The 13,663-nt window shown below is 40.8% G+C and overlaps 1 long non-coding RNA gene across 1 annotated transcript; it reads right to left on the bottom strand.

Annotated features, from left to right (window-relative positions):
• Positions 1 to 415: 415 nt before the first annotated feature.
• LOC136545805 (uncharacterized) lies at positions 416 to 1,626 on the bottom strand. The gene is made up of 3 exons (XR_010781153.1): positions 1,562 to 1,626; positions 655 to 778; positions 416 to 535 (listed from the first exon to the last, which is right to left on the bottom strand). It is a non-coding gene; the product is annotated as an uncharacterized lncRNA (long non-coding RNA).
• Between the last annotated feature and the right edge of the window lie 12,037 nt (positions 1,627 to 13,663).

Below are 13,663 nucleotides of genomic sequence, written 5' to 3'. Positions count from 1 at the left end.
CCTACCTGGCACGCCAGTTGTCGATGTTTTACCACCGATAGCCTGCCACGGGGGTACTCGGGGCAGTATGTTCGGGCTTCGGTGTATGCTGAACTCGATGGTTAATGCAAGAGACAGTCGATTTATCCTGGTTCAGGCCCTCGATCGTGGATCGAGTAATAACCCTACGTCCAGTCGGCGTTAGCCTTTGCGTTAGATTGATTGTAAAGTGTTGTACAGTTGTTCAATTATTGTTTTCCCCAGGAGCCCTGCCCTCCTTTATATAGTCAGGAGGCCAGAGTCCTAGTCAGTTTACAATGAGAGATCCTAGTAGGATTACTAAATAGTACTACTACTAAGATCACATGGGAAGAATCCTAGTTGGACTAGATCTTCTCTTTCCCTTGCGGGGTATCCTGTGGGTCCCGCATCGACACTTCCCACTTGAGTTAGCGGCATCCATTAGGTCATAGTTCAATTTGCGACCATTATCTTGGTCAGATGCCAGGGGCACAAGGCGGAAACAAACAAGTGAAAAGGTCCTTGGAGTCACTACCTGAATTGTTGTAATGAATTCGACATATATCAAGTTATGGTAGAGAAGAAAATATATTGTGCTTTCTGATGAGTTTATTAGTACCAAAAATAAGTTAGCTGGTTTCTTATTCATTTTACCTCGAATCTTGAATCAGAGATCACAAGTTGTTCGAAATGTTTGGCTAACTCTATATGCTTTCCAATGTGGCTTTGAAGGTTATCCACGCCATAAAGCCTCAAGACCATCCATAACTTAAGTGATCTGAAATGGAAGCACCAATTGCTAAGAGAAATTTATACATTTTGACACAATATATAGTATCTGAAAGAATTGCATGGAGTCAGAAACACTACATTAAGGATGGGAATATGTTCGATATTTACATATGTTGGGCTAAGTAGAATATATGATTTGTGGGATATTTTGGATGCTGTGGGAAGGGGAAAGATTATTAAGAATTGACTTATAAACTGAACAAAATATGAAGAAATTTCTTTTTGATTGACTAATATTATTGGTTGGAAATGCTCGATAAAGGTGCAAATTGACTGTGCATGGCTGAAGGGCTTCTAAGTTCTAATCACAAAGCAGTGATGTTTTGAGGGTGCCACTTTGACTACTACTTTTTATTGCAATATGTGTATAAAATATAGCAAATGTACGCTTTTATGAAACTATTCAAGACAAATCTGCTCACATCACTTTCAAACATTCAAACCCAATATACAAAATGTATTTTGGTGTCAACATTTGGACTACTGAGTCAAGACAACATCAAAGCATCACTTATTTCAAACCAAAAGGAGTACAATTTATTTTACAATTTCACAACAGTCAGGCATATCAATTCAATCAATGGTATAGGGAGCAGGAAAAATAATAAAAAACATGCTACTCATCACGTGACCAAATAAATAATGGAAGCAAGGTTGCATTCCTATTTCCAGAAAGATATTGAAACAATGAGATAGTAAAAACATAAGGAACTAATAATGCATATGAAAAATGGCAATAGATCGAGTTGTCTTGTGTGGGGAAATTCACCTAAAACGCCGTCCAAGTGGAATTTGCCGGTCTTTGAAATCAAAGACAGAATTTTCTTGGGAAGCTTGTAATTGGTAATAAATATTGGCACCAAGCAAATCATAAATTCACAAGAAAATAATAATGACTTCTCAACGAAATCTCTTTAGAGTGAAGTGCTTTTACATGGGAGCCCTTTTTATTAAACTGCAGTGCATCCTATCTCAATACTATTTATGAAATCCAATCCATCTATTCTGTTCAAAATATGCATTTAGGTTGTTTGTCAATTTGAATAAGTACAGAAGATTTTTTTGCATTACCAACATTATCATTATAGACCAAATTCCCCTTCAAAAGAAGCAAAACATGTCTCAGAATTTCAAAATCAGTTTGGCCTTAAACTCTCCTAAACATATTCCTTATAGCATATCTGATTAGGAGATGCTATGTCATACATATGATGGGGGGCCCCCCAACCTCGAGCAAATGGCCAAGGGAGGCCCAAGGAGGGGCATCAGGCATCTCCAACATGTCCTAGGGCTGCGCGCCTAGGGGGAGGGCACCGTCGCTCCCACCGTCATCACCTCGAGTTACCATACCAAGTTGGTTAGAGTTTGGTTAGTTATGGTATTAGAGTTTGGATAGTATGGAAGGGAGAATCCAATCTATAAGGATCTACCATAGGTTGCTTGAAGCAAGTCCGATAGGGACTATAAATACTAGGGGGATGTAATCATCAAACTAAGCAATAGAAGAGCGATTGCTCCTTCCCTACCCCTCTCCCTCTCTCCCTATGCTTGCTGCCCCCTCTCCCTGCGCCGCCTCTCCCTGCCACCCCTCTCCCTGTGCCACCTCTCCCTCCCCCTCTCCCTATGCCACCTCTCCCTCCCATGCTACCAATGCTAGCTACCAACCCCCTCCTCCACAGCCACCAACCCCATCCCCCATCACGACTCTTACACCTGGTATCTCAGAGACTAGCCCGATCCTACGACGCTGCCATGGGTGTCAATGACAACAATGGTAACTTCAAAGCCGCCTTCAACAAGCTCATCGCCGACCTTCACACGCAGTTCGACAACATCAAGGGCCAATTCCACTCCATCAATGACCGCCTGACGACGATCGAGTAACGTGGTGGCCCTGAGGAGGCCACCGCCACCGCTGCTCATGCTAAACGCGAGCATAAGGCGATCGCCACCAAGCTGGAGGTTGACACCAAGAAGGTCATGGAGGACGCAGTCCGTGCCTTCCTCAAGCAACAAAAGGAGGCATCACCATCATCCACAATCCCTGAGATTGTTGATGACCTGGAGGGCAAGCTCTTCACTGACATCAACACAATGGAGGCCCCCCAAGATCAATCTACCTCCACCATTCCCATACTAGGGGACCTTGCCAGGCTCCTTCCCTGTCCTCACGCCATGACTCCATGTAACACCTCGGGTGTTTAAATATTAAAACATGCCATGTCATCATATGCATAGCACATCATTCATGTGTTAGTGAAAATTTTGATATGCATACAGTAAAACAAGTTTACCTTTATGTGGTATGTGTTGAATTATATTGTTTGAATCAAGTTCAAAATTTTGTTTGGATTTGAATTTTCAAGAAAACCCCGATTTTCAGTATTTAAATCCTACCCTAAAAACTCATTTCAAAATCTAAGCGTATTTTGGGGTTGAACCTAAAAGCAAAAGTGTAGAGCTTGTTAAGTTATACAAAGTTTGTTTTTGGAGTTTTCAAAGTTGTTATGAAAAATTTGAAGTAATTTGAAAAGGCAAAATTCTTTAAATGTCCCCTATTTGAATTCAAATTTGCATTTCAAAATGTAGACCGAATTAGGGGGTGGTTATAAAAGCAAAGTTATAGAACTTTGGATTTTGAACAACTTTTATTTTTGGAGATTTTTGAGTTGTTACATAAATTTGGGAGTAATTTGGGAAAATAGGCCATGTTTCCACCGGCTTCTATGTGCGCCCACAGACGCCACCTCTAGCCTTGACATGTCCGCGTCATCGTGGCATGTCAAGCACACCATTCACCACCGCTTTTCGCTCGCTGGTTAAGTCCCGAACATCGTCGCTGTTCTCCTTTCTCCTCCTCTATTTTCTTGACACCGCCGCCATAGCTCTGTCGAGCTCGCCTCGCCTCCTCAGCGCAAACCAGTCTCGACAAAGCAGCATCTGAGCTCTGCTTGCTCCTTGCGCACCTAGTAGACCAACCCTTGAAGCTTGACTCCGTCGGGAACCTGCGGTGCGCGTCTTTCTTCCCCGCGGCCGGCAACCTCACCGTGGTGTGTGCATCACCGTGGCTGGAGCTCCACGGTGTGTCTTTGTCCTTGCTTTGCATGGCTCCAGCTTCGCCTTGATCCTATGTTGCTCTATGACTGGTTACTTAATCCTTTTGACCATCGCAGTCGCCTGAACGCTGTCACCAATGTGGTTCGTGCCGCTGTGATCGCTATGACCGTCGACCCACCTCTCCTTTGTTCCTCCGGCTCGTCCATCGCCTTCAACGTGATCGGGGTGAGCTCCTGGTTCTTCCCGAGTGGTTTGTTTCACCATTACTGGTCTTTTGTCGCCGGCGTTGTGTAGCTGTGCAGTCATGGCTGCCATGGCTAGCGTAATGCTTGGTCCAATCCGTAATTGATCTCGCTGGTGCCTTAAATCGATGCGCCGTGATGTAGTGATCATGCTAGTACCTTGGCCGTCGCCGGTGACCTCGCCGTCGGCGAGATTTCGCTGATCAAAGCTGCTATCGCCGTGGTTAGCGTGGGAGGTAGGGGATGACAAGTGGGGTCGGATTGTCAGTGACTCAGTGTTTCAAAATGGATTTTTCTATTTTGCAGATTTGAATGAATAGTGATGTGATTTGTTATTTTTGTGTAGATTTATTTAGAGCTCCAAAAATTATGAAAATTTTTGAGTGACCTCTCTGTGATGTATATTATTTAAGAAAAATATGAAATGTAGTTTTTAGTAATTTTTGAATATGATGAAAATTGCTCAATTAATTAATAAATGGGTTTCCATGATTTTTCTAGGCTTAATTAATTATCCAAAAATTATGAAAATTGTTATGCCACTTAGTTATCATGTGATGAACCCTTACAAAAATTTTGAGCTCAATTGGAACAAGTTGATTTATTTCATAATTTTGAATTAAATAATTAATTCATAAAAGCAAATAGTAACCTTTAATGATTTAGGTTTTTCTTGAATTTTTGATTGAGTGATGACCTTGGGTCATTAGTTGGTAATGATTGTTGGCAATTGAAGTATGTGTTATGAAAAAGGCTTAGTTAGTTTGACTTGCAACTGTACCGCGATGGAAAGTTGTATTCAAGTTGTTAATTTTGCATCCATCATCAAGCATCATGTTTCGTATCCCGCATCATGTTAAACATGGCATTGTTACTACGTGTAGTGAACGAAGGTGAACACGTGGTAGTTAATCAAGTTGTGGAGGAGGTTAATCTATCTGTTGTGGTTGGATCTGATAATTGTGGAACGTCTCAGGAACCTGACTTTTCCGTGAACCAAGGCAAGCCCCGGATGCATTTAAACCTACCTTGTGTTTTACAAGTTTTTATCACTTTTGCTTTTCTATACTGCATTAAGTGATTAGGAGTTGGGTGGAAACCTAATTGGTGCATTACCAACCTTGTTTTTCCATATCTACCTTGTTACCAGTTTTACTTTGTAAATGCCTAGTTATGCTTAGCCATGCTTAGACAAATAAAGATCGGGTGATTACCTGTCACCTGCGAGTTTTACATGGATCTATGTTACGTTTGTTTACTTATGTTAACATGAGATATGAGCATGTGGAGTAATAAATCTAGATCGGGCGGACTCGGTGTGTGAGAGCTAGAAGATATGGAGGTCTTTTGAGCGGCTTCTTTCCGCCTATGTCGATTAAGGTCCGTCCGTTGTTGAATTGCATGAGGTGAGACTTTGTAGTACTAACCACATACTTCGGTAAGCCTTAACTTGGCTATTCTATTACGAGAATGGCTACTTGCGCACTGGGAGTGGAGAGATGGCGAGAGTAGCGTGTACCCACGTGGCCATGGGCTGGAATGGTGGAGTACTATATTCTCGGGTGGAGCAGACCTGCTCTTGTTCTAGGGGATCTAAGGGTAGGTTGGTATATGTAGGTCGGGGACCTACATATGTCATGTGGTCTGGAATCCTTAGCTGGGTTATAATCGGTTTGAATCATCGTTGCTCCTCGGTTATGGAGACTCAACTCACTGTTCATCATCGTAGTTAATAACTAGAACTTGAGTTAGGTTTGAGAAAGTGTTGGATATGAAGTTTCATGATCTCATTATGGATCATGGCAGATTCATAAGTGGTTCTTATAAAGTTTTATATGTTGAAGTAAAGAATTTTGTTAAAGAGCTATTACGCAAAAGAACTTTGATTATTGCTAAAGCCATACCTTGAATCCCTGAGCCTGCATTCCTGAGTATTCTTAGTTTTTATTCCGGTTAAGTGTTGTTGAGTACTTTTGTACTCAGGGTTCGTTGATCCTTGTTGCAGGTGAGCCTCATGAGCAGGTCTGTTTTGGACCTTGCTGCATGACTATTGTTCATGTCGATGACTATAAGTGAATGTGTGATCCTTGGGCAGGATGCTTATTTTGTGTGTTTGTATTATGATACTAATGCCACTCCACTACTACTATGGTTTGTGATAATTATCAAACTTAGTTTGTAAGGTTTGAAACAACTGGTTTGTAAACTAAGTTATTGTAAGACTTCCTCTATTTTACTCTAATGTAGATATTTGAATAAATGTTGTAATACTGCAATGACTCTGTAATGTGATCCTGCTCAGAAATCATGGATGATTTGGGGTTCCTTAAGGACACCCGATAGTCTTCCTAAGTTACTAGGAACATATGCATAGCCGTCAGAGGTCGTTGGACAGTGACAAGTGCATGTGGGTCCTATAATTTAGGAGGTTCTGCCACAGAATGGTATCAGAGCGATCGTTACAAAGTCTTTGTTGTATTGTTTTACAAAAACTTCAAAATGATTTGGGACAAATAGATATAACTTGTTAATTTGGTCCAAATTGCTTCTAGCTTATCTTATTTCATTCTCACCATTCCTTAATTGATTATAAAGGCTTTGTGTGGTGGAGTAGTAATCCTATTATGCCCTATATAAAAATAACTGTGGTTATGTACCTTATAAGCTTTGATGTTTTTGTTCGTAAGAACGATTCACGCATCATGATTAATTCACTTGTTACTTCCTTCACTCTGAGTCTGAGTTGGGTAGTGAGTCTGGGTTGAGTTATGTAATCCATCCTGGCTGCTCTTTAGATTTTGATTAGATTGTCTTAATTGGATTAATCTTGCTTCCTATAGTATGGCTCGTACCAAGGTAACACCCCATAAGTCCGCTGGACCTAAAGGAGTTCCTCATCACTAGCTTGCCCCTAGGAATGATGGTGCTAGCAGTAGCAGCTCTAGGCCTGATCCCCAAGCAGAGATACAGAGGCTTTCAGCAGAGTTAGCATAGGCTACTAGGGATAGGGCCTTGGATGCCATCCAGGTGGGCAAGTTAAAGGATCAATTGAGGTGTCGCACCACCGCTCATAAGAACTATGAGTGTATGTTAGTTTGTATGGTGGAGGGGAGAAATGAGGCTTGGCATAGGGAAGATGTAGCTAGAGCTAGAGCACATGAGCTAGAATTTTATATAGAAGATTTAGAAGAACATAATACTACTTTGCATGAAGAAGTCCATAGGCTGAGCAACCTCCTGGATCCAAATCATGAACCTCAAACTGATGCAATGGACCCTGGTGTCATCATTGCTAATAATGATGAACTTGAAGAGGAAGAAGAAGAAGATTCAGAAGAATTAGTGATGGTTGATGAAAGTGATAATGAAGGTGGAAATGTTTCTGGAATGGATACCGATCATGAGGTTTGATGTGGCTGAGGAGAAGAGTAGAGTTGTAAAATAGGAGATCTAGTTAAGTTAAGTAGTCTTGTTTAGGTGCGGGCTTGTGCTTAAATAAGTAAACCCAATATAATGTGTTTGTAGTAAGCACTTTTATATTTCAATAAAAGCTTGTGAGTAAAGTTTGGTTTGTCATGAACAGATGCCTTGTACACGTGCTTCGGATATTCCTAGTTCTTCGTAGGACAAGGGTGGTGTTCCTGATCCACCACCAGTTCCACCAACTTTGGCTGATGCTATCGCAGCACTGGTCCATGTGACCATAGAAAATGCTCGATTGCTTCGAGAGATAGCTCAGAGTAATCAGAATATGGTGCAAGGAAACCATGGCCGCAATCATAACAGGCAGGAGCCTACGTATGTTGATTTTACCAATACAAGACCACCAGTGTTCACTAAGGCTGATGAACCACTAGAGGCTAATGATTGGCTTCGGACCATGGAGCAGAAATTTGATCTTATTCCATGCACAGAGATGCAGAAACCTATGTTTGCTGCCCAGCAACTTAGAGGTGCAGCAGGTGCTTGGTGGGCAAATCTAGTGGCTATGCAACCAGCTGGCATTCCAATAACTTGGGCTGAGTTCCATACTGCCTTCAGAGCTCATTATATTCCAGAAGGAGTGATGGCCATGAAGCTGGATGAGTTCCTTGCTTTGAAGCAAGGGGATCAAACAGTTATGCAATATGTGGGTAGATTCAATCACCTATCATAGTATGCATCTGAATATGTCAATACAAATGCCAAGAAAAAGAAATGGTTCATGCAAGGTCTGAATACCAAATTACAGATAATGATGACTGCATGTACCAATGTTACTTATCATGAGGCAGTAAATATTGCAATTGCTTCTGAGGAAAAGTATCGGCAGCATAAGGAGATCAAGAAAAAAAGAGTGTGCCATCTGGATCTTTTGGTGGAAATCAAAAGAGGCAAAAGATAATCTATCATCTAGTCAACCATTATCGTCCTCCTTATCGTCCGCCGCAGTTCGAAGCCGAGCAACAATCAAATGTCCGTCCTGCTATAACTTACCTGAATTCACAATAGACAAATGCTCCTGGTGTCAATGCTCCAACGTCCCTAGGTCACAATTATCCATGTTACAATTGTGGAAGGTCCAGTCATTTCTCTAGGAAATGTCCGTATCCCAAGTAGTCTAATCAAAATTATCAAAAGGCCCCTGCCAATCAACAATAGGTTCAAGCACAGAACAAGAACAACAATCAGAATGCTCAGAAGGGCAAAGATGAAAGGAAGACAGGACAAGTGTTCTATATTCAAGCTGGGGAAATTCCGGAAGGGGAGCCAGTGATGATGGGTATGTTTCCTGTCGCCGATCATCCTGCTATTATGCTTTTTGATTCTAGTGCATCTCATTCATTCATCAATAGAACCTTTGTCGTAAAGTATGAAATTCCAATTGGGGAAACAAAGGAAAAATTCTTTATACAGTCACTCGGGGGACATCTGTGCACTAAGGAAATGGTATACCAGGTACCTATAAACCTAGGTGGGCATATTTTTCCCACTACTATGATTATTCTCAAGGATCAAGATATAGATGTGATCCTGGGAATGAATTGGATGTATCAGCATAAGGCTATTATAGATGCTTTGAATAGGACATTAAGGGTGAGTTTGCCTGATAGTAATTCTCAGCTTCTTATCCAACTTCCAACCTTGAGGAGATCAGTGGAAAGAGTTTGTGCAACTTTTTACAAGGAGATTAGAGATATCCCGGTAGTTTGTGAATTCCTTGATGTTTTTTCTAAGGATTTACCCGGTCTACCACCAGATAGGGATGTTCAGTTTAACATAGAGTTAAAACCTAGAATAGCTCCGATCTCTCGAAGAGCTTATAGGATGCCTCCCAAGGAATTAGCCGAGTTAAAGACTCAGTTGCAAGAGTTGATTGAGAAAGGGTTTATTCAACCTAGTTCATCACCTTGGGGATGCCCTACAATTTTTGTGAAAAAGAAAGATGAGACCCTATGGTTATGTGTTGACTATCACCCGTTGAATGAAGTGACCATTAAGAATAAGTATCCCTTACCTCAGATAGACTTGCTTTTTGATCAACTGGCCAGAGCCAAAGTTTTCTCCAAGATTGATTTAAGGTTAGGCTATCACCAAATCAAGATTAAGCTTGAAGATATTCCCAAAACAGCATTTACCACAAGATATGGGTTATATAAATACTTGGTAATGTCTTTTGGTTTGACAAATGCCCCAGCTCATTTCATGTATCTGATGAATTTAGTGTTCATGCCTGAGCTAGACAAGTTTGTGGTGGTGTTTATTGATGACATCCTAGTTTATTCCAAGAACAAGAAGGAACATGCGAAACATCTCAGAATTGTCTTGACCCGCTTAAGAGAACATCAACTATATGCCAAATTCAGTAAGTGTGACTTCTGGCTTAAGGAAGTACAGTTTCTTGGACATGTCTTATCAGCTGAAGGAGTTGCTGTTGACCCGAGCAAAGTCAAGGATGTGCTTGATTGGAAACCACCAACCACTGTTCATTAGGTTCGGAGTTTTCTAGGAATGGCAGGGTATTACCATCGTTTTATTCTAGATTTCTCTAGAGTATCCAAGTCCATCACTGGGTTGTTGAAGAACCAAGCCAAGTTTGTCTGGTCATCTGAGTGTGAAGAAGCTTTCTAGAATTTGAAGAGACTGTTAGCCACTACACTAGTATTAGCCCAACCTGATATCGAGAAGTCATTTGACATTTATTGTGATGCTTCAGGTATTGGTATTGGATGTGTATTGATGCAAGAAGGCCGAGTCATTGCCTATGCTTCCAGACAACTTAAGCAACATGAAGAGCACTATCCCACTCATGATCTAGAGTTAGCAGCAATTGTCCATGCTTTGAAGATTTGGCGGCATTACCTGCTTGGGAATACATGCCATATTTATATAGATCACAAGAGTTTAAAGTATATCTTTACTCAATCAAATTTGAACATGCAACAAAGAAGATGGTTAGAATTGATTAAAGATTATGACTTGGAAGTATATTATCACCCTGGTAAGGCAAATGTGGTTGCAGATGCCCTCAGTCAAAAGAGTCATTGCAATTGTCTGGCAGTAAAAACAATGGATGTGACTTTATGCCAAGAGATGGAAAAGTTGAGTATAGAGGTAATTCAACAAGGTAGTTTGACCAATATAACTATTGAAGCCACTATTCGAGACCAGATTATTGCTTCTCAAAAAGAAAACAAGGGTATAGCCCATATCAAAGAAAGAATCAAGAATGGGAAAGCAGAATGCTTCAAAGTAGATGGTGAAGGTGTGTTATGGTTCAAGAATCGCTTAGTGGTACCAAAGGTTCCTAAGTTGCGACAGTCAATTCTTGAAGAGGCACATGCTACTAGGTTATCTATTCATCCGGGAAGTAATAAGATGTACCATGACTTGAAATAGAGGTTTTGGTGGACCAAAATGAAGATAGAAATTGCCCGGTATATAGCAAAGTGTGATACTTGTCAAAAGGTGAAAGATATACATTTGAGGCCTACTAGAGAGTTACAACCATTACCTATTCCAGCTTGGAAGTGGGAGGATATTAATATGGACTTTATTGTTGGTCTACCCAAGACATCAAAAGGTTTTGATTCAATATGGGTCATTGTAGATCGACTAACTAAGTCAGCACATTTTCTTCTAGTCAAGAGTATATATCCTACTATCGAGTATGCCAAGATGTATTTAGCAAGAATCATGAGTCTACATGGAGTACCAAAGACCATTGTGTCAGATAGGGGTACATAGTTTGTCTCTAGCTTTTGGAAACAACTGCATTCTTCATTGGGTACCAAACTACTATATAGTACAGCTTATCATCCACAAACCGATGGTCAGACTAAAAGGGTCAATTAAGTACTTGAAGATATGTTAAGATGTTGTGTTCTTAACTATTCCAATAAGTGGGATGAATGTTTGCCTTTAGCTGAATTCTCATACAACAATAGTTATCAGGAGAGCATTAGAATGGCTCCATTTGAAGCACTCTATGGTCGTAGATGCAGAACATCACTGAGTTGGTCTGAGCCCAGTGAAAGAAGGTTCTTTGGAGTTAACCTTGTGAAAGAAACAGAAGACAAGGTTAGGCAAATACAAAGTAATTTGAAGATAGCTCAGTCTTGACAAAAGAGTTATGTAGATAAACGACGTAGACCATTGGTGTTTAACAAGGGAGATTTTGTATATATGAAGGTATCACCAATGAAGGGAGTTACCTGTTTTGGTGTTAAAGGCAAGTTGGCACCTCGATATATTGGACCATTTCAAATTTTAGAGAGGTATGGAAAAGTGGCATATCGCTTAAAATTACTAGAACATCTCTCAGCCGTACATGATGTGTTCCATGTTTCTCAATTGAAGAAGTGTCTCCGAGTGTCTGAGCAGAATGTTGAGGTTGAAAGAGTGGAACTTGAACCTGATTTGACCTATTCCGAATATCCTATCCGAGTTCTAGATCAGAAAGACCGTGTTACTCGAAGGAGGACAATCAAGTTCTACAAGATATAATGGAATCAACATTCCAAAGAAGAAGCTACTTGGGAATCCGAAGATTACTTGCTAGAAAAATTTCTAGAGTTTCTTGTGTCAATATAGAGTAATGTTAGTTGAGCTCGGTTGTTACAAATTGTGTTTTGTAAAGAGACCTTAGCTGTTTTATGGACAAATTTTGTATGCGTTCACGTGACACATTTCCTTTTCCATTACTTACCCTATGACTTTGAATCTGGGGACGAGATTTCTTTTAGGGGGAAGGATTGTAACACCTCGGGTGTTTAAATATTAAAACATGCCATGTCATCATATGCATAGCACATCATTCATGTGTTAGTGAAAATTTTGATATGCATACAGTAAAACAAGTTTACCTTTATGTGGTATGTGTTGAATTATATTGTTTGAATCAAGTTCAAAATTTTGTTTGGATTTGAATTTTCAAGAAAACCCTGATTTTCAGTATTTAAATCCTACCCTAAAAACTCATTTCAAAATCTAAGCATATTTTGGGGTTGAGCCTAAAAGCAAAAGTGTAGAGCTTGTCAAGTTATACAAAGTTTGTTTTTGGAGTTTTCAAAGTTGTTATGAAAAATTTGAAGTAATTTGAAAAGGCAAAATTCTTTAAATGTCCCCTATTTGAATTCAAATTTGCATTTCAAAATGTAGACTGAATTAGGGGGTGGTTATAAAAGCAAAGTTGTAGAACTTTGGATTTTGAACAACTTTTATTTTTGGAGATTTTTGAGTTGTTATATAAATTTGGGAGTAATTTGGGAAAATAGGTGGGTGGCAATTTTGTAATTTTGGTGAACAGTACTCGCGGCCGACATCCCACCGCCAGCCATGTTTCCACCGGCTTCTACGCGGCCCACAGACGCCACCTCTAGCCTTGACGTGTCCGCGTCGTCGTGGCGTGTTAAGCGCACCGTTCACCGCCGCTTTTTGCCCGCTGGTTAAGTCTCGAACGTCGTCGCCGTTCTCCTTTCTCCTCCTCTGTTTTCCCGCCGCCGCTGCCATAGCTGCCGTGATCGCTGTGACCGTTGACCCGCCTCTCCTTTGTTCCTCCGGCTCATCCATCGCCTTCAACGTGATCGGGGTGAGCTCCTGGTTCTTCCCGAGTGGTTTGTTTGACCATTACCGGTCTTCTATCGCCGACGTAGCATAGCCGTGCAGTCATGGCCGCCATGGCCGGTGTAGTGCTTGGTCCAGTCCGTAATTGGTCTCGCTAGTGCCACAAATCGATGCGCCGTGATGTAGTGATCATGCTAGTACCTTGGTCGTCGTTGGTGACCTCGCCGTCGGTGAGATTTCACTGGTCAAAGCTGCTGTCGCCGTGGTCAGCGCGGGAGGTAGGGGATGACAAGTGGGGTCGGATTGTCAGTGACTCAGTGTTTCAAAATGGATTTTTCTATTTTACAGATTTGAATGAATAGTGATGTGATTTGTTATTTTTGTGTAGATTTATTTAGAGCTCCAAAAATTATGAAAATTTTTGTGTGACCTTTGTGTGATGTATATTATTTAAGAAAAATATGAAATGTAGTTTTTTAGGACTTTTTGAATATGATGAAAATTGCTCAATTAATTAATAAATGGGT

Source organism: Miscanthus floridulus, chromosome 3 (genome assembly GCF_019320115.1).
Source record: "Miscanthus floridulus cultivar M001 chromosome 3, ASM1932011v1, whole genome shotgun sequence".
Taxonomy (NCBI): Eukaryota; Viridiplantae; Streptophyta; class Magnoliopsida; order Poales; family Poaceae; genus Miscanthus; species Miscanthus floridulus.
The sequence above is the reverse complement of the archived record's forward strand: the minus strand, read 5'-3'. Positions and strand labels throughout refer to the sequence as shown.